Below are 19,600 nucleotides of genomic sequence, written 5' to 3'. Positions count from 1 at the left end.
CCTGGAGTACATTTCATATCAGCATTATAGAAGCGCATCTCATTCCTTTTATCACTTGCAGAAGCTTCCATTCCATGGATCTTCCAAAATTTATTTTAAACATCAAACATCGATGGCCATTTGTTCAAATTGTCACTATAAGTCAAAGATTTGCAGCGAATGTTAGAGTGTGTCCCTGTTGTTGCGGGTGTCTCCTGCATCCCCATCCCCTGAAGGAGCAGGAAGCTTGATCTCTGGAAATGCATCCTGCTTGGTCTCCTTCCATCAGAACGTCAGAAGAAGGGGTCCTCCCAGGTCCAAGGATAAAGTGTTACTTGTCAGTTTGAAACAACAACATGATAATCATCTAACAAATGCCAAAGAATAAGAAACATTGACAGCAAATACAATTTCTGGCAGAAAATTTGACCTTTCCAAGAGAGTTATAGTTCAGTACAGTGATTTATGCTAATGAGCAAAGCGTTCTTTATGTAGTCGTGGCCGAGTGGTTAAGGCGATGGACTAGAAATCCATTGGGGTTTCCCCGCGCAGGTTCGACTCCTGCCGACTACGATAATGTTTCCCTTTGCAAAGGGGATGTAACACCTTATCAGATGGGATATTCTGACTTTATCTTCCAGGAAGAAGCCTGATCAGACTTTTTCTCTTTATATGCCCACTAAAAATACTCTGCCACCTTCCTGAAACAATGAGGAAAATGTGTACTTATTTGGGAAAAAAAAAAAAAGTTAATTAGACCAGAGTCTTACTGGTGTTTTACCCCCAAGAAGAGCCAAGGTGATGCTATCGTGTTTCCTGCAATCAATGCCCTGTTTTGAAGGCAGTTTTCCTTTAAAAATGTTGCCAGGAGTGTTTGTGTCTCACAGAATTGTTCCCTTGTTAGGGATCTACTTCAGTCAAGTAAACATTCTCATTCATACCGAAAAGGAAATTCCAGGAAATCCAGAATCAAATACAAGTGAAAGCAACGACTCAGATATGGTCGCCAAGATGGGAATAACTTGGGCATTATTAAGCAAACAACTAAGCAATTAAATATATTAAGTAAAGCATTTTCCTTGAAATCATATAAAAACGAATTGACGACTTCAAGCCAGACTGGCTTGTCCAGGTGTCCAGGACGATAATGAGGCAAGAGGGACTGAAAAGAAAGTGATGTGTGACTATATTCAGAGCACGGAAAGATAATCACCTCAGGTGCAGAATCACATTGTGTGATTAACAACTATGGGTTAAATAATGCATTGGTCAAAGGAATGCTAGCCACAGCTGAGTAATTTTTAAGGAATACCTAGGGGAATTCTATCACTCCCTTGGAAGCTTGGTGGAGCTCATCCTCACTTCTTGCCTTGCTGCATCTTCTTTTTTATTTGTTAGACCTGCCATTCTCCTTTTTCTATATCTGAGATCAGTTATTTGTGCCTTATTGGATAAACTCAATGAGTTTATCCAAGGATTTTGCAATTTTATTAGTTTTTTTTTTAACAAAATTTTGGCTTTTTTTTTTTTTTTTTTTGCTTATTTCCATCTTATGTTTCTATTTCATTGCATTAAATCAGCCATTTTCTTCTTCATTTCCTTCCCTAAGATTTCTTTGGGTAAAGTTTGCTAATTTCTAATTTCTTCCAATGGATCTCAGATTATTGATGTTCAGTTTTTATTTTATTCTTAATTATGTATTTAAGAGTTTAAGCATCCAAGTGCATTTTGGACTGCATGAAACATATTTCATAAGTATTATTTTCAATGTCATTCTTCTGAATATAAGTTTTAATTACCATTTAGATATCTTCTTGGAACCATATGCACATTTTTTTTCTTTCTCTTCTTTTCTTTTCTTTTGTTTTTTTTTTGTTTTTTTTGTTTGTTTGTTTGTTTGTTTGTTTTGAGACGGAGTTTCGCTCTTCTTGCCCAGACTGGAGCGCAATGGTGCAGTCTTGGCTCACCGCAACCTTTGCCCCCGAGTTCAAGCGATTCTCCTGCCTCAGCCTACTAAGTAGCTGAGATTACAGGCTTGCGCCACCACATCCTGTGAATTTTGTATTTTTAGTAGAAACGGGGTTTCTCCATGTTGGTCAGGCTGGTCTTGAACTCCCGACCTCAGGTGATCCTCCTGCCTCGGCCTCCCAAAGAGCTGGAATTACAGGCGTGGGCCACCGCACCCGGCCATACGCACACTTTTTAACTTCTAAACATAACACAATTTTCGATTTCTAATTAATGTCTAGCAAAATGTACTGTGGCTAGACCCTAGTATTTATCTCTTAGACTGTTCGAATTTTGGAAACTTACTTTAAAACCGGCAAGGCAAAAGGTTTTTTTGTTGTTGTTTTTGTTTTGTTTGTTTGTTTGTTTGTTTAGTTCCATGTATACTTCAAAAAGAAATTTGTCTTCAGAAGTTGAGATGCCACTAGGCGCGGTGGCTCATCCCTATAATTCCAACACTTTGGGAGGCTGGGGCGGGCGAGTCACTTGAGCCCAGGAGTTCCAGAGCAGCCTGGGCAACATAGTGAAAACCAGTCTCTACAAAAAATTTAGCCGGGTATGGTGGCAGGCGCCTGTGTTCCCAGCTACTCCGGAGGCTGAGGTGGGAGGATCACTGAGCCCGGGGAGGTCGAGGCTGCAGTGAGCAGTGATCCCACCGCTACACTCCAGCCTGGGCAACAGAGTTAAAAAAAAAAAAAAAAAAGTTGAAGTGTGTAGTGTTCTTCATATGTAAGTTAGGTAAAATTCAGGAATAGTTGTGTTTAAAATTTTTACGTCTTTACTGTTTTCCTTCCCTCTTCTGCTTTTTAATTAGTTTCTGAGGGATATATATTGTGTTAAAATTTCTAAGTATGATTGCGACTTTTCTTTCTTTGGACAGAGTCTGGCTCTGTCGCCCAGGCTGGAGGGCAGTGGAGCGATCTCTGTTCGCTGCAAGCTCCGCCTCCCGGGTTCTGGCCATTCTCCTGCCTCAACCTCCCGAGTAGCTGGGACTACAGGCGCCTGCCAGCATGCCTGGCTAATATTTTGTGTTTTTAGTAGAGACGGGGTGTCACCGTGTTAGTCCACCTTGTTAGGATGGTCTCGATCTCCTGACCTTGTGATCCGCCCGCCTCAGACTCCCAAAGTGCTGAGATTACAGGTGTGAGCCACTGCGTCCGGCTTTTTTTTTTTTTTTTTTTTAAATTTTTACCTTATATATTTTAGGAGTTCCTAAATTTTACTTCGTACAGTTTAGAAGCTTAATTTTTCCCTGTATCTTTTTGTTTTCCAAAGCAACAAGAAATTCTAAATAAAATGCTGCTTATGAAATATTTATAAATTGGCAATGGCAAGTATCACCTTCCAGTGGCACAATAAACAAGATAACACTCAGTGAAAAAATCTGGGCTTAAATTTACACAGAATTCAGAATACTCATAAAGTGTTAAGAAAAAGAGCATTACTTTGCTTCTGTCTCCCTTTTGCTTCTTTTCTCAACAAGAAAGGAAAAATATCCTAAATTGAGGGCTTCTTCTGAGTGGAGGTCTCACAGTAAGGGTTGAAAAGGAATTTAAGTAGAGGTTTTAATCATCCCTTAACCAGCCAGGTTTTATTCCCTTCTGCTGGACCTATATATGTGTCATTCTAATGTCCCAAAGGGTAATGTGAGGAACCAACATCCATAAGCTCTCTCAGAAAAGAGAGAGAAATTCAAAGAACTGGTTTGACTAGGATCTCAGCTTTGGGCGTGTGTGTGTACTTTTGGCCTCCTAATTTAAAAGGCCGAGATTAATGAATCATAGGGCCACAATTCAAAGGTGATTTTTTTTAATCCAATTTTTTTTTTTTTTTTTTTTTTTTGAGATGACGTCTTGCTCTTTTGCCCAGGCTGGAGTGCAGTAGCACCATCTCTGCTCACTGCAACCTCTAGCCTCCAGCCTCCTGGGTTCAAGTGATTCTTCTGCCTCAGCCTCCTAAGTAGCTGGGATTACAGATGCCCCGTGCCACCGTGCCTGGCTAATTTTTGTAGTTTTAGTAGAGACGGAGTTTCGCCATGTTGGCCAGGCTGGTCTTGAACTCCTGACCTCATGTGATCCACCTGCCTCGGCCTAACCAAAGTGCTGGGATTACAGGCATGAGCCACTGCACCTAGCCTCAAAGGTAATATTTTTAAAGCAGCTTCATGCTTAAGATCAGGTTTGGTGATTTTGAACCTTTTAGTTAAATTCGATTGCTTGATGTGGAAGGAAATTCAAAAGGCAGGTGATTCCCTGCTCAGCATCCATGGTCTTCCACAGTTTCTGTAAACTCCTTGATAACGATTTCTCCAATTGTTTTGTATCAGGGGGCATGTAAAGTGAGAGAGTTCACACCTTTTTTTCTATTTGGCTTGGACTTTTTATTTTTCTTTTTAAAAAGACAGGAGTCTCTCTATTTTGCCCAGGCTGGCCTCCAACTCCTGAGCTCAAGTGATCTTCTTGCCTCAGCCTCCCAAGAAGCTGGAACTATAGAGAAATATAGTACCTTATCTGGCTGTGCCTTGGAATTTTTAAGAATTTAAAAATCTCTTTCCTAATAACTTCATGACCATGAAGTGGAAGAGAGAATTGCCAACTGCTTGCTGTTGTTTTGGGAAATGCCTAAAATACATATATGAGAGACAGGTGTCTCTAATTGTTACAGAATTCTCTGAGACAGTCCAAACATCTGTTTCCCCAGTGAAAAAGTTATATCCACTACTCTACCAAGGTGAAAAGCGTTATTGGAAATTGCTGTGCTCAGTGCCATGGTCCAAGTATATTTTTGATATTCACAGACCAATGCAGGCACATGCATACCTAAAGCACATGACTTTCCAGGCTTTATCTGAGTCATGATGCTAATCTCATTGCCAAACTTAATCTTTCCCTTTTCTTTCATGTTGTTGCCCTCCAGAATTAATCATTCTCCTTTAATGATCAAGGCCCACAAGCATAAATCTTGTACCCGAGAAATGGTAGACTCACACTTTTCCCCAATCAAACTTTCCAGTGCTCATCCACCTGGAAATTGCAGTTTTCATTTTTATTTGAGTATTCCACCCTCTTTGTGCCATTATGCTGCTGGCCACAAGTAGTTTTCTTAAACTCTCCCTGTATGGGCTTGTTTATATTTGTAGAATATTCCTCCTAATAGACATCAATCACCATGAGGTCAGCAACTGTGCTTGTGTTTTGTTTACCTTTGTGTCTATAGCACTGAGCACAACACCTGGCCCACCATAAAAATTTAATATTTTCTACTTTTTTTTTTTTTTTTTGATACAGAGTTTTGCCTTGTCACCAGACTGGAGTGCAACGGCGCGATCTGGGCTCACTGCAACCTCCGTCTCCTGGGTTCAGGCGATTTTCCTGCCTCAGCTTCCCAAGTAGCTGGGATTACAGGTGCCCACCACCACGTCTGGCTAATGTTTTGTATTTTTAGTAGAGATGGAGTTTCACCATGTCGGCCAGGCTGCTCTCGAACTCCTGACCTCAGGTGATCCACCCACCTCGGCCTCCCAAACTGCTGGGATTATATTCATGAGCCACGGCGTTCAGCCTATTTTCTACTATTTATAGCAAGAATGACCTTCTCAGAGCTCCTAACTGAATGTTTAGCTCACAGTAAGAACCTAGTTTAGTATATTGCCTTACTTCAGTCTGCTGATTGTTTCAGTTCAAATTCTTACTCATCTCATTCTCCATCTTCCTTCTAAGTTATATTCTCTGTTAGAACAGCTCTAAGCCAGTCAAGTGGCTGCCCACAGGGCCACTGGCTATTACTGGGTCTGAGAAGGCAGTTCAATTACTGAAGGAGATAAAATTGTATTCCTCATGTTGCAAGCTCTAGTTTTTAAATTTCTATTGGATAAATTCTTTTCCTTCTCTACATTCTTGGTCTGTATTTATGTAGAATAATGTTTTCTTGATTTGCTAGATCAAACCTATTTATATATCGATTGCAGACAGTCCAGAGCCTATCCTGTATAGAAGGTGATCATTGTAAGTACGTCAGATAGAATTAAATTTAAAATTCACTGTAACCTAAAACTAATGTTAAAATTGATCTTTATATGTTTTTATCTTTCAGACTGTGGGTAAGAATGATTAAACTCCTTTCTTTAATATCAGCTTAAAAAAAAATCCCACTTACCAGAACATCCTCTTTCTACTGTCTGCCTCCAAGTAGGCAAGTGGGCCAAGGTGCTCTGAAGGAATGTATGGGCTTTCCCTGGGGTGTGAGGGTGAAGGTCAAGAAGTGGGGTAGGGGAGGGAAGACAGTGACATTTTCCTCTGTTAAACCAGTGACCACTATCCATCGAATCACATAGTATGAAGTTCTTTATGCAGCATAGGTTTTTTCCAAGCAGTCACAGACGGTTGGACACTTGGAAATGCCTTCTTTAACAGTTGAAAATTTACAATGCAATAAAACCGTCTTTGCATCATGGCTATGGCATGCACTGGAGTCCAGCTGGGTAGGGTCAAATTCTGAGACCTGTGATTCTTTACTCTAGTAAAGGCCATTTGCTTCTCCCCACAGCCCTTTAGGCTAACAATCTGGGATTGCTACTCTCTCCTGCCTTTTCTTTGTCATTGATAGTACAATAATGATCAGTTCTTGGTGTATCTCCTATTCTTCTTGGTAGCAAGGAAAGCATTTTTTGCAGCAGAGCTTGGAAGGACCCTGTAGGAGCTGCCCAGCAGTTCAGATCACAGAACAGTATTCCCAAGTAAGTTTCAAACTCTTTTAGAAAAAAACTCTCCATAAAGCCTGAAATATGAGAATAGCATTTTAAACTCTTGTGTTTTCCATGACTCTTTCTCTAATGCTTTCCCTTTAAGGGTGATGTCCTTCTATCTTGACATCATCACACTCAAAAGCAGGAACACGGTAATCCCAGCACTTTGGGAGGCCGAGGCGGGAGGATCACAAGGTCAAGAAATCAAGACCATCCTGGCCAACATGGTGAATCCCCGTCTCTACTAAAAATACAAAAATTAGACAGGTGTGGTGGTGCGCACCTGTAGTCCCAGCTACTCAGGAGGCTGAGACAAGGAGAATCACTTGAACCTGGGAGGCAGAGGTTGCAGTGAGCCGAGATTGCGCCACTGCACTCCAGCCTGGCAACAGAGCAACACTCTGTCTCAAAAAATAAAAAATAAAAAAAAGAAAAAGAAAAGAAAAGAAAAGGCAGGAACAACCTGGCAGTTGAGGAAATGACATGTGAAGCCATGGTCTGATTCGTGAGCCCCTCTAGTGAAAATTAAGCAAGCAGTGAGGGAGTCCACAGTTGAGGTGGAAGACAAATAAAACTGCAGAGTGTCTTCCATAATTCTGTGAGCTCTGAAGATGGAGCAGTGAAAAGGCAGCTTAAAGAACTAGATCCCTAAAGTGGTACTGTTTGTTCTCAAAATATAGTAAAATAGGAGAGAAAAAAAAAAAATCAGTTTGACAATACCCTTAGCAGCATGGGTCAGGCAAGGACTTGAAAGTTATTTGCTTTAGGTAGACATGTACCTGTTTCATTTATTTACGTATTAATTTTACATGTTCATGATTTATTGACAATTTTTTAGTAGCCAAGTATTCACAGAAGGGAACAGTTGTTTCATTGTATTTTTTATTTTTTAATCTTGTTTTTAATTGACACATGATAATTATACATATTTACAGAGTACAGCATGATGATTTGTTACATTTATACATTGTATAATGATCAAATCGTGGTATTTAGCATATCCATCTCCTCAAACATTTATCATTTCTTTGTGGTGAGAACATTCTCTTCTGTTTATTTTGTAATATACACTATGTGGCTGGGCAAGGTGCCTCATGTCTGTAATCACAGCATTTGGGGAGGCCAAGGTGAGAGGATCCCTTGAGGCCAGAAGTTTGAGACCAGCCTGGGCAACACAGGGAGACTTCATCTCTATTTCAATTAAGAAATGTTTTTTAAAAGAGATATACACTACAGTATTATATACTATAGGCACCATACTGTGTTTTCTTATTTTTCTGTGCTGATCATGACACTGTCCATTAGTGTGTCTCGTTTTCCATGTTACTTTCTTGTCTAAAAGACACCTTTCCTCTTCCTTAGTAGTGGGAAGAGAAAAAAACAAAACAAAACAAAACAAAAACCCTTCTAGAACTCGATGGCATTATTCAGAAACTAGATCACATGCTGTTCTTCTACAAGGCAAAATTCTGTGAGATCAATCCTTGCTCAAGACCCTGCTGCAGCCCCAGAACCTGAACTTGAGTCTGCATGGGCTTGTCCAGAAAAAAAGCATCCAGAAGGAGAGAAGCTCCTATTTATGCTACCAACACTTCTCTCTAAGATATGTTTTTGTTGTTGTTGTCATTGTTAAGACGGGAGTCTCGCTTTGTTGCCCAGGCTGGAGTGCAGTGGCGCGATCTCGGCTCACTGTAACCTCCATCTCTGGGGTTCAAGCGATTCTCCTGCCTCACCCTCCTGTCTTGCTGAGATTACAGGCCCACGCCATCGCGCCTGGCTAATTTTTGTGTTTTTAGCAGAGACGAGGTTTCACCATGTTGGTCAAGCTGGTTTCCAACTCCTGACTGCAGGTGATCCGCCTGCCTCGGCCTCTGAAAGTGCTGAGATTACAGGCGTGAGCCACTGCGCCCGCCCATCTAAGATATCTTTTTGAACAAATTTAAATTTTTAATTTCTGTACATATATGTCAGATGGAATACTTAACTCTACTATTAGGAATTGTTTCCACAAAAGGGCTGTAGCATTTCATTAGTTTTCACATTCTAGAATTCTATTAGATAGTTTTTCCGAATCAAAGCAACCTGCATCCTGGATATGGGAGAGGGTAGGAGAACCGATCAGTCTCCTCCTCTGGAAATCTGAATCTCCATACACTAAGACAAGTCTTGTTCTTCTTGCCTGCACCGCTCAGCAGAGCATTTGCGGCAGTTTACTGTCACTGCCCCACTAATTTTGAAATGCAATGCTCTAAAGAGACACATAAAAGAAGAAAGGATCTGGCATTTTATCAACAGGGCCAGCACTCTGTTTATGAAAACATATTAGAATCATTCTTGGATGAGGTAAAATAAATCATGACAACTCTTTGAAGATTAGAAGAAGAGAGGTGAGGACAAGCTGCTCCACTTAAGCTGCCAAGGCAGTGATGCATGGATTCCCCTAGGAATTCCTAGGAAGGTACTCAACTGTGGTCAACATTCTTTTGGTCAATACATTAACGCATAGTTGTTCATCACAATGAGATTCTGCATCTGAGCTGGGGCTCTTTCTGTGCTCAGGATATAATCACAACTTCATCTCGGTTTTAGTCGCTCTTGCCTCACCAGGACAGGTGGTGAGGGACTTGCCTCACCAGTGTCCTGGTCCCCAGGACAGGCCACTCCACTTGACGTCGTTGATTTTTTAAAAATTGGGTTATGAAAAAAATTGCTTTACTCAATTATCTTTTATTATGTAGTGGTTTGCTTATAAATGGCCAATATAGATTCTCATCTTGGTGACCATGCCTGTGGGTTGCTTTCACCTGTATTTGATCATGGATTTCCTGGAATTTCCTTTTCTACGTTAAACCAGGGCGTTTGCTTGACTGGAGAAGATCCCTAATAAGGGGACAATTCTGTGAGACACAAACACTCCTAGCAATTTTTTTCTCTAAGGAAAGCTGTCTTCAAAATGGGGCATCTGTGGCAGGAAACAGAAAAACATCACCCTGAGCTCTTCTTAGGGCAAAGGAAAACATCAATAAGGCTGTGATAGAAGTATTTTTTTGTATGACTTTTCCTCATTGTTTCAGAGACATGGAGTATTTTTAGTGGGTCCCTATAAAGAGGAAAAGCCTATAGGTTGGAACAAGCAAGCTTCTTCTTGAGAGCCAATGACAGACTTTCAACCTGGCAAGGTGTCAGTAGACTCCTTTTCCAACAAGAAATGGACCGTAGTCGGCAGGATTCGAACCTGCGCGGGGAAACCCCAATGGATTTCTAGTCCATCGCCTTAACCACTCGGCCACGACTACGTGGTGGATCCTCTGCTCATTAGCATAAGTCACCTTACTGAACTCCCTTGGAAAGGTCAAATTTTCTGCTAAAAAGTGAATTTGCTCTCAATGTTTCTTATTTTTTGACATCAGTTAGATGACTATCATGCTGTTGCGGCAAACTGACAAGTAACACTTTATCCTCGGACCTGGGAGGACCCCTTATTCTGATGTTTTGATGGAAGGAGACTACGCAGGAGGCATTCCCAGAGACCAAGCTTCCGGCTCCGTCCGCTTCTGATGGTGTTCCAGGAGATACCCGCAACAATTGCGACACCCTCTAACATCTGCTGCAGAATTTTGGGTTACAGTGATGATTTGAACAAGCTCAAATGGCCATTGATGTTTGACTTTTAAAATAAATTTTGGAAGATTAATGTAATGGAAGCTTCTGCAATTGATAAAAGGAATGAGATGCACTTCTATTTACTGAGAGGAAATACACTAGTATTTCAGTCGTAGCCCAGTGCATTAAGAGGATACACTAGAAATCCACTTATTGCCAGTTTGAGAGCCTGGTATTGCCTCTAAGAAACTTCATCTTTTCCCCTTGACAACTCCCCCTTTGACCTCCAGTAAACAACTCCCCCTGCATCTCAAATCAAAGGTACATTTTTACTACCATTTTTTTTCTTTTTTAAGTTCCCACTTATTTAAATGCCCCTTGAATGCTTACCTGAGCTTCATAAACGATTCTGGGAAACAAATAGTAGATTTACTCAGTGTGGTTTCCAATTAGAAGGAAGAGAGCTGAGGAGTAAACTCAAGGTCTTAATTTCTTATTCTGTCAGTTTTGGTAAATCATCTCTTCAAGGGAATCTGTCCTAAATTGTCAAATCTATTTACAAAACATTGTTCATACTGTATTCTTAGTATATTCTTGATGTCCATATACTAAAATGTAATGTTATCCTATATTTATTTCTGGTATTAGTATTCTCTGTTTTCTCTTCCTTTTATTGAACAATCCTTGATTTAGAACAATAATTTTGTCAATCCTCCCTAAATTCCTATTTTTTGATTTGTTGATGTTCTCTGTTTTTTTTCTGTGTGTGTTCTTTTTATAATCTTGCTTCTAATATTTTAATTTGCTGTTTTCCTCTAAATTACTGAGAAAAAAGCTGTAACATCAAATATTAAAACATCTTTATTCTAATATATGCAAGTAGAACTATAAATTAGACTATGGGCACAGTTCAGCTGCATTACACAAATTTTTATATATCTTATTTTGATTATCATTCATTTTAACTAAATGTGATTTCTTTAAGCTATGGCTTTGGATGAGTGTTTTTTCATTTAGTAACATTTGGGGGTTTTCCATTTTATTTCTGAAATTAATTTTATTTTTATTATGCTGGACTCACAGAATATATTCTGTGTCATTTCAATCCTTGTACATTTTTAAAGACTTGCATTAGGGCCCACCAACGGTATTGAAAAATAATATGTAAATCAACATATAAAAATAGTAGCATTTCTATACAAAAATAATGACCTAACTGCAAAACAAATCAAGAAAACAATCTCATTTATGATAGCATCAAAAATAAAATACTTAGGAATAAATTTGACCAAGGAGGTGAAAGATTTTTACACTGAAAACTATAAAATGTTGAAAGAAATTAAAGACAACATAAATCAATGGAAAGATATCCAATGTTCATGAATTGGAATAATTAATACTGTTAAAATGTCCATGCCATCCAAAGCAATATACAAATTCAGTACAGTCCTTATCAAAACTCCAAAGGGACATTCTTCACAGAAGTAGAAAAAACAATCCTAAAATTCATATGGAATCACATACACACACCCCAAATAGCCATAGCAATCCTGCGAAAGAAAAACAAAATTGGAGGCAACACACTCCCTGCTTTAAAATTATATTATAAAGTTAAATAATAATCAAGACATATTGTTCTCATAGCAGCACAAACATTCCTGCATAGAAACAGAAACAGACCAATGCAATAGAAGAGACATCCCAGAAATAAACTCAAACATATACTGCCAACTAATTTTTGACAAGGGCATCAAGAGGACACAATGGGGGAAAGAATAATCTCCAATAAATGATGCTTGGAAAACTGGATTTCCACATGCAAACGAATGAAATTAGACTCTTATTACTATACACAAAAATCAATTTAAAATGGACAAAACACCTAAACATAAGACCTGAACACAAAACTTCCATAAGAAAACAGTGGGAAAGCTCTTTGTCATTGGCCTTGGCAATAATTTTTTGGATATCATGCCAAATGTCCAGGATACAAAAGCAAAAATAAATAAATGGGACCACACCAAACTACAAAACTTCCGCACAGCAAAGAAAACAATCAACAACAAAAAAAGGCAACTTATGGACTGGGAAAAACGAGTTGTTATTCAAAATTTATAAAGAACTCTTATAACTCCATAGCAGAAAAACAGATAACCTGATTAAAAAATGGTCAAGGAGACTTACCTTCTGAGCACAGCTGGCAGCACTACAGTCTCATGAAAAATGGGCAAAGGATCTGAACAATTTCTTCAAAGAAGACATAAAAGGGCCAATATGCATATGAAAAGGTGCTCAACAACATTAATCATCAGAAAAATGCAATTTAAAACCACTATGAGATATTACTTCACACCTGTTAGGATGGCTATTATCAAAAAGACAAGAGACAACGAATGTTGGCAAGGATGTGGAGAAAAGGGAACCCTAGAACACTGTTGGTGAGAATGTAGATTTGTGCAGTCATTATGGAAAATACCATGGATGTTTCTAAAGAAATTAAACATAGAACTACCATATGACCCTGCAATTCCTCTCCTGGATATAAACCCAAAGGAGATACAATTACTACCTCATAAAGACATCTGCACTCCCACATTCACTGAAGCACTATTCACAACAGCCAAGATATGGAAACAATCTATGTCTGTCAATAGATTAATGGATAAAGAATCTGTGTGTGTGTGTGTGTGTGTGTGTGTGTATAATATTACTCAGTCTTAAAAAAGGAGATCCTGCCATTTGCCACAACATGAATGACCCTGGAGGATATTATGCTCAGTGAAATAAACCAGACATAGAAAGAAAAATATTGTGAGATCTTACTTATATGTGGATATATATACACACACACACACACACACACATACATATATGAAGGTCAAACATACAGACAGAATTAAAAAGTGGTTGCCAGGGGTGGATGAGGAGAAAAGAAATATGGAAATGTAGGGTACAACATGAGGACTCTAGTGAATTGAATTGTATTAAATTAGGGATTTTTGTTAAATTAGTAGAGTTTAGGTGCTCTTGTCCAAAAAAGATGTAACTATTTGAGATGATAGATGTTAATTTGCCTCATTGGAACAATCATTTTACTATCTACATATATTTCATAGCATCATGTTGTAAACATCAAATATACACAACACAATATCTTTTAATAAATAAATAATATATATATTTTTAGTTGAGTATAGTGTTCTATATTTGTCATTTAGGTAAATCGATTTGTTTAATCTTTATCTATACTGAAATTTCATTAAATGTGTATTGTAAAATTTCTGTGGCCATGGAGGTGCACTGCTCAGATCTTCCTTCAAGGAAGAACTTGTTTTCAGTTGCAAGAAATGCTGTCAGCTGACAGCCTCCAAGGCACTTTTACCATCTTCAGCTTCAGCACTTTTACCATCTTCCACAGTGTTCAAACTGAGGTTGTTTTCTTCTTGGTGAGCACAGTGGGTGTACGCTAAAGTCTGGTCATTTCCACTTGACTGGGGTCTCATCCATGGGCAATCTTTACACCAAAGCTGGACAAGACTTTCTCAGAGTTGTGCGAAAACCTCGGGCTTTTTCTACTGAATCCTACTTTCTTCCTTCTCTAATTTTGCCCATGCCTGACCCACATCATGGTCTGAAAGCTCTTCCTGCATTCGTCTTTCCTTCTCCTCTTTGTTTATTGTTATGGGCATTATTGTCAATAACCTCTTGCACTTCTAACACATCTTAGTGTCTGCTTTCCAGAGATCCCAAACTTTCACAGCTGGTATCAGAAGAGGTCTGTGAAAGCAGATGGTAAAATGTGATTTGACAACTATATTACTCATTGCCAAGTTGGCAAGGAGGACCCCGGCTTGAGTGGTATGAGTGTTCAAGGAGTCTCTGAAACAAAGTGACATATAATTGCTAAAAATTTCTGGTTTTTATATGAGTTCTTGAGATATATGTTTTAAAAATCTCTATGGTGCAGATGACGTTGTAAAATGGTTGCGTGATGATTCATGTGTTTTTATGTTGAAAACATGGGTGACAACCATACAACAATGATTGTCTGGCTATTGAAGCAGAAGGGGCTTAACCTACAGAGCTGTGAAGATAGTTAATACAGCATAGTGTCCCTAAGGGTAGAAAAGTTAGGCTAGCGGGGTGGCTCACACCTGTAACCCCAGCACTATGGGAGGCCGAGGCGGGTGGATCACGAGGTCGGGAGTTCAAGAGTAGCCTGACGAACATGGTGAAACCCTGTCTCTACTAAAAATACTAAAATTAGCCAGGCGTGGTGGTGGGCGCCTGTAATCCCAGCTACTCAGGAGGCTGAGGCAGGAGAATCGCTTGAACCTGGGAGGCGGAGGTTGCAGTGAGCCGAGAGCCGAGATCGCACCACTGCACTCCAGCCTGGGTTACAGAGCGAGAGTCTGTCTCAAAAAAAAAAAAAAAAAAAAAAAAAAAAAAGAAAGAAAGAAAGAAAGAAAGAAAAGAAAAGAAAAGAAAAAAGAAAAGAAAAAGCAGTGAATGTGAATGTTTGTGCTGCATAATACATAGAATCAAAATAAGCAAGGGCATATGAACAGAAGGCTGAGGACACTTCCCTAATATAAAATAATCTTTTAATGAGTTATTGGACCAAAGCCTGACTCTACTTTTTTTTTTTTTTAGACGGAGTCTCGCTGCCTTGCCCAGGCTGGAGTGCAGTGGCACGATCTTGGCTCACTGCAAGCTCCGCCTCCCGGGTTCACGCCATTCTGGCTCAGCCTCCGAAGTAGCTGGTACTACAGGCGCCCGCCGCCAGACCCGGCTAATTTTTTGTATTTTTAGTGGAGACGGGGTTCACCGAGTTAGCCAGGATGGTCTCGATCTCCTGACCTCGTGATCCGCCCTCCTCAGTCTCCCAAAGTGCTGGGATTACAAGCATGAGCCACCGCACCCGGCCGAAGCCTGACTCTACTTCTAAAAGTTTTATATTTTAAAAATTTTTGTTTTGTTTTATGACTTATGATTTTTTTAACTAATTTTATGTATTCAGTGGAGTTACAAACTCCATTTCTAGGGACTTCTGCTCTTGGGAAGCTGGAAGAGGAAAAAAAACCTGTGGTCAAAACCTTCACACACGACAGCAAAGGCAAAGTGGGGAATCTAGACTTTCATCAGGCTGTAACAAGGTGCTTTCCCTCTACCTCCAACACATACACACGCGCACACACACACACAACACGCGCACGCACGTTTTGAAGAAAGCAAAATAGGGAGCTGAGACTTTCATTGCCCCAGGCTGTAAAGAACCCCCTATCCCCAGGCCAGAATGAAAGTCAAATAGCCAGATACCTACTTTCATGTTATTTCTGGGATCCTTGAGCCTATTTTGTTCTGTTTTTTTTTTTTTTTTTTTTTTTTTTTTTTTGAGGTGGAGTCTCACTTTGTCACCCAGGCTGGAGTGTAATGACACCATCTCGCCTCACTGTAACCTCTGCCTTCTGGGTTCAAGCGATTCTCCTGCCTCAGCCTTCTAAAGTGCTGGGATTATAAATGAGAGCCACCGCGCCTGGCCAGGTGAACTCTTTTAATGGTGAACTTCAAGTCACAACAGTAACTATCAGTTCAACTACACCAAGGTTACTGAAGACAATGGCTTCTCCACTCAAGCAGGTTGTATACAAATTCCAAATAGAATATGGCATCACCCTGAAGGAATTCCCTTCACACTGTTGGGGAAATTTACCAAGATAGCTTCAGACTAGACTAACTTTACACAGCACATTTTTTAAAGAGACACATTTATTCAGTGTCATGATTAGACTATTACATTTGGCATCCAACAGCATGGTTGCAAAAAGAAAAAAAGAAAAAAAGAAAAAAATCCACTACATTAAAACCCTTTGTTGGAATGATATATACTTTCCTCAGAACAGAAACTAAAATAACCTGTTATACAATTAGTCACAAATACAGTCCTCAAGTTTTTTGCCCATACACATGAGTATTTGTCTAATACATGTCTTCTTTGTAGCAGTTAGGCCCTTCCACCACTGGGCTTAGCTGAGTTCACAAATCAGTTGTAGTCTGCAGCTTCCCTGTCACTTCTTTGACTCTCCTCTCCTGGTGAGTTTTCTTTCCTGGCAGTAATTAAAATCTTCTGCCACTGCCATAGCTCCTGCTGCTACTGGAACTGCCATAGCCACCTTGGTTTCATGGTTTGGCAAAGTATTGGCATCCACCACCATAGGGACCAGAGCTTCTGCCTCCAAAGTTTTCTCCCTTTATGGGTCCAAAATTTGAAGACCGATCGTTGTAATTGCCAAAATCATTGTAGCTTCCACCACCTCCAAAATCGCTTCCATCATTATCACATCCCCTATAACCATTCCCACTGCCACCATATCTACCACCACCACGTCTGCCACCAAAGCCACCACAACCACTGAAGTTTCCTCCATGACCAAAGTTGTCATTCTCACCAAAACCACCTCCAATGCCACCACCAAAGTTTCCAGAACCACTTCGACCTCTTTAGCTGGATGAAGCACTATCCATTTTTTGCTTTGACAGGGCTTTCCTAAAGTCACAGTTGTGGCCATTCACAGTATGGTATTTCTGAATGACAGTCCTATCCATGGAGTCATGGTCATCAAAAGTTACAAAGGCAAAGCCCCTGTTCTTGCCACCACCTCGGTCAGTCATGATTTCAATCACTTCAATTTTTCCATACTGTTCAATATAATCTCTTAGTTTATGTTCTTCAGTGTCTTCTTTAACATCTTTTTCACAGTTAAGTGGGCACCTGTTCTTTGAGAATCTTCTCTTGAGATAGCTCTCTTTGGTTCCACAACTCTTCCATCCACCTTGTGTGGCCTTGCATTGATGGCTGCATCCACCTTTTCCATAGTGGCATATGTGACAAACCCAAAGTCCCTGGAGTGCTTGGTGTTTGGATCTTTCTTACTGCACAGTCCGTGAGCATTCCCTATTGCTCAAAATGGCTCCTCAGGCTCTCATCAGTTGTTTCAAAGCTCAGTCCTCCTGGCCGGGTGCAGTGGCTCATGCTTGTAATCCTAGTACTCTGGGAGGCCAGCCTGGCCAACATAGTAAAACTCTGTACTAAAAACACACACACTCACACAATTAGCTGGGCGTGGTGGTGCACACCTGTAGTCCCAGCTACTTGGGAGGTTGAGGCGGGAGAATCACTTGAACCCAGGAGGCGGAGGTTGCAGCGAGCCCAGATTGTGCCACTGCACTCCTCCAGCCTGGGTGACAGAAGGAGACTCGTCTCAAAAAAAAAAAAAAAAAAAAAGTTCAACCCTCCAATGACAACGAAAATCTTCAGCAGTTGTTCAGGCTCTTTAGGAGACTGTGACTTAGATATGATGGCAGTGGGAAGAGAGACATTTAACAGTGTTTTCTCAGCAGCGTCCACGGTCAGAAAAGGCCAGGTTTACTTTTATTATCTGAATAGTATGGTTGTCTTATTTTATTTATTTATTTATTTATTTATTTATTTATTTTTTAGTACTCATTGTTTAGTACAAGAATAAGAATTTTAGCTATTAAACATAGAGTGAAAATCTCCTTGTGAGCTTTATTTGTTAAGATACTGTCAATCATTGAAATATGAATGGATTTTTACTATTTTGGGATAAAATGCTTCAATAATTAATAATTTGTGAAAAACTTTACATTTTATGTAATATTAAGATTAAAATTGAATTTAATATAAGGAAGTTAATATAAATATAAGAGTTCTTTAGATTGCTGTATAGGAAGAACATGTACTTTTATTCTCAACAAATATAAATATTTACATTAGAATAAAATGAAGAATAATAAAGTTGTAATTACATCTTAATACTTCATTTCTAGAATATTTAAAAATACCTTCAAAAACTATTTTCTATCTTAGCCTTGAGTCTTTAAACAAAATTTCTATCTGATAACTTTTTTCATTTTGTCAAAATAATTTAAAAGCAAAATGTCTATTTTGTCACATTAAACTTTCACAAGGGGGAAACGTTCCAAAATTTTGTATTATATCATGATAAATCTTTGTGTATGCAAGTATAATAAAATCTTTGAAGAAGAGGAAATGTTTAGAAGCAATGAAGTCCATTTAAGTTAAAAGTGGGCATCCATTTTTTGGCCCAACTGTGCAGTAGAGTGACTGAAGAAAAATCTAGTAAATGATATTGATACACAATAATATCAACCTTTGAAATTTTGACTAGTAAAGTTTTGATTACAACACAATTCTTGTAGTAATATATTGATATAAAATATAATACATTAAATACAATGCTAATAATAATTAGTTTTTCAATAAAATTCTTAAATTTTTACATCCTGACATTTTATTCACAGCAAAGGGGTGCTACTGTGTAGCTTTGGCTATGACCTCAGACAAGTACTAATTTCATAGTCATTCATTCAGCATTTGCATGAATTATAACTTCAGTAAACAGTTTAAAAATTATCTTTTATTATGATAAATGACTCGAGTATAATTTGATCCTTATTACAACATCCCATTTTGTGAATTATTGTTATTCATCATTGTAGTTCCATTTTGTTTCTACATCTCAAAATTTAGTAATTATTAACTAATATTTTAACAGATTCTTTAACAAATATATTATTAGTTTTGTAGAGACAGGGTCTTACCATGTTGCTCAGGCTGGTCACCAACTCCTGGCCTTAAGTGATCCACCCACCTCACCCTCTGAAACTGTGGGAATTAAAGGCATGAACCACTGTGCCCGGCCTATATAGATTCTGTGGCTGAATCATAATGAAAGAGAAAATTGATGGAAAAAGAAAAGTTTAGGAAGAAAAGAAATTATAGATAATCATATTGATGAACATAGTGGTCTAATATGCCTAAGACTTCATATGACTAGGGAGAATTCTCTACCAATGAACTATGCATCCTCAATGGTACTGTCATAACTAAATTTCTGCTATGGACTGAATGTGTCCCCCTCAAATTCATATGTGGAAGCCTCTCTCTCTCTCTCTCTCTCTCTCTCTCTCTCTCTCTCTCTCTCTTTCTCTCCCCTTCTCTCTCCCTTTGTCTCTGTCTCTCTCTTTCTCTCTCTCTCTCTCTCTCTCCCCACAGTATGTGAGGATAGAGCAAGAGGACAGTAGGCTGCAAATCAAGAAAGGAGGCCTCACCAGACACTGAATCAGCTGGAACCTTGATTTTGGGTTTCCCAGCCTTCAGAATTGTGAGAAATAAATGTTTGTTGTTTAAGTCAACAAACATTATATAGTTATAGTAGTCCA

The 19,600-nt window shown here is 39.1% G+C and overlaps 2 non-coding genes across 2 annotated transcripts; one reads left to right on the top strand and one right to left on the bottom strand.

Annotated features, from left to right (window-relative positions):
* The first annotated feature begins 470 nt into the window (after window positions 1-470).
* Window positions 471-552, top strand: TRNAS-AGA (transfer RNA serine (anticodon AGA)). Its single transcript has one exon. It is a non-coding gene; the product is annotated as a tRNA-Ser (tRNA).
* Window positions 553-9,944: 9,392 nt separating this feature from the next.
* On the bottom strand, window positions 9,945-10,026 carry TRNAS-AGA (transfer RNA serine (anticodon AGA)). Its single transcript has one exon. It is a non-coding gene; the product is annotated as a tRNA-Ser (tRNA).
* Between the last annotated feature and the right edge of the window lie 9,574 nt (window positions 10,027-19,600).

The sequence above is a fragment of the Chlorocebus sabaeus genome, chromosome 17 (genome assembly GCF_047675955.1).
Source record: "Chlorocebus sabaeus isolate Y175 chromosome 17, mChlSab1.0.hap1, whole genome shotgun sequence".
Classification (NCBI taxonomy): Eukaryota; Metazoa; Chordata; class Mammalia; order Primates; family Cercopithecidae; genus Chlorocebus; species Chlorocebus sabaeus.
This window is presented reverse-complemented; position numbering and strand designations above follow the sequence as displayed.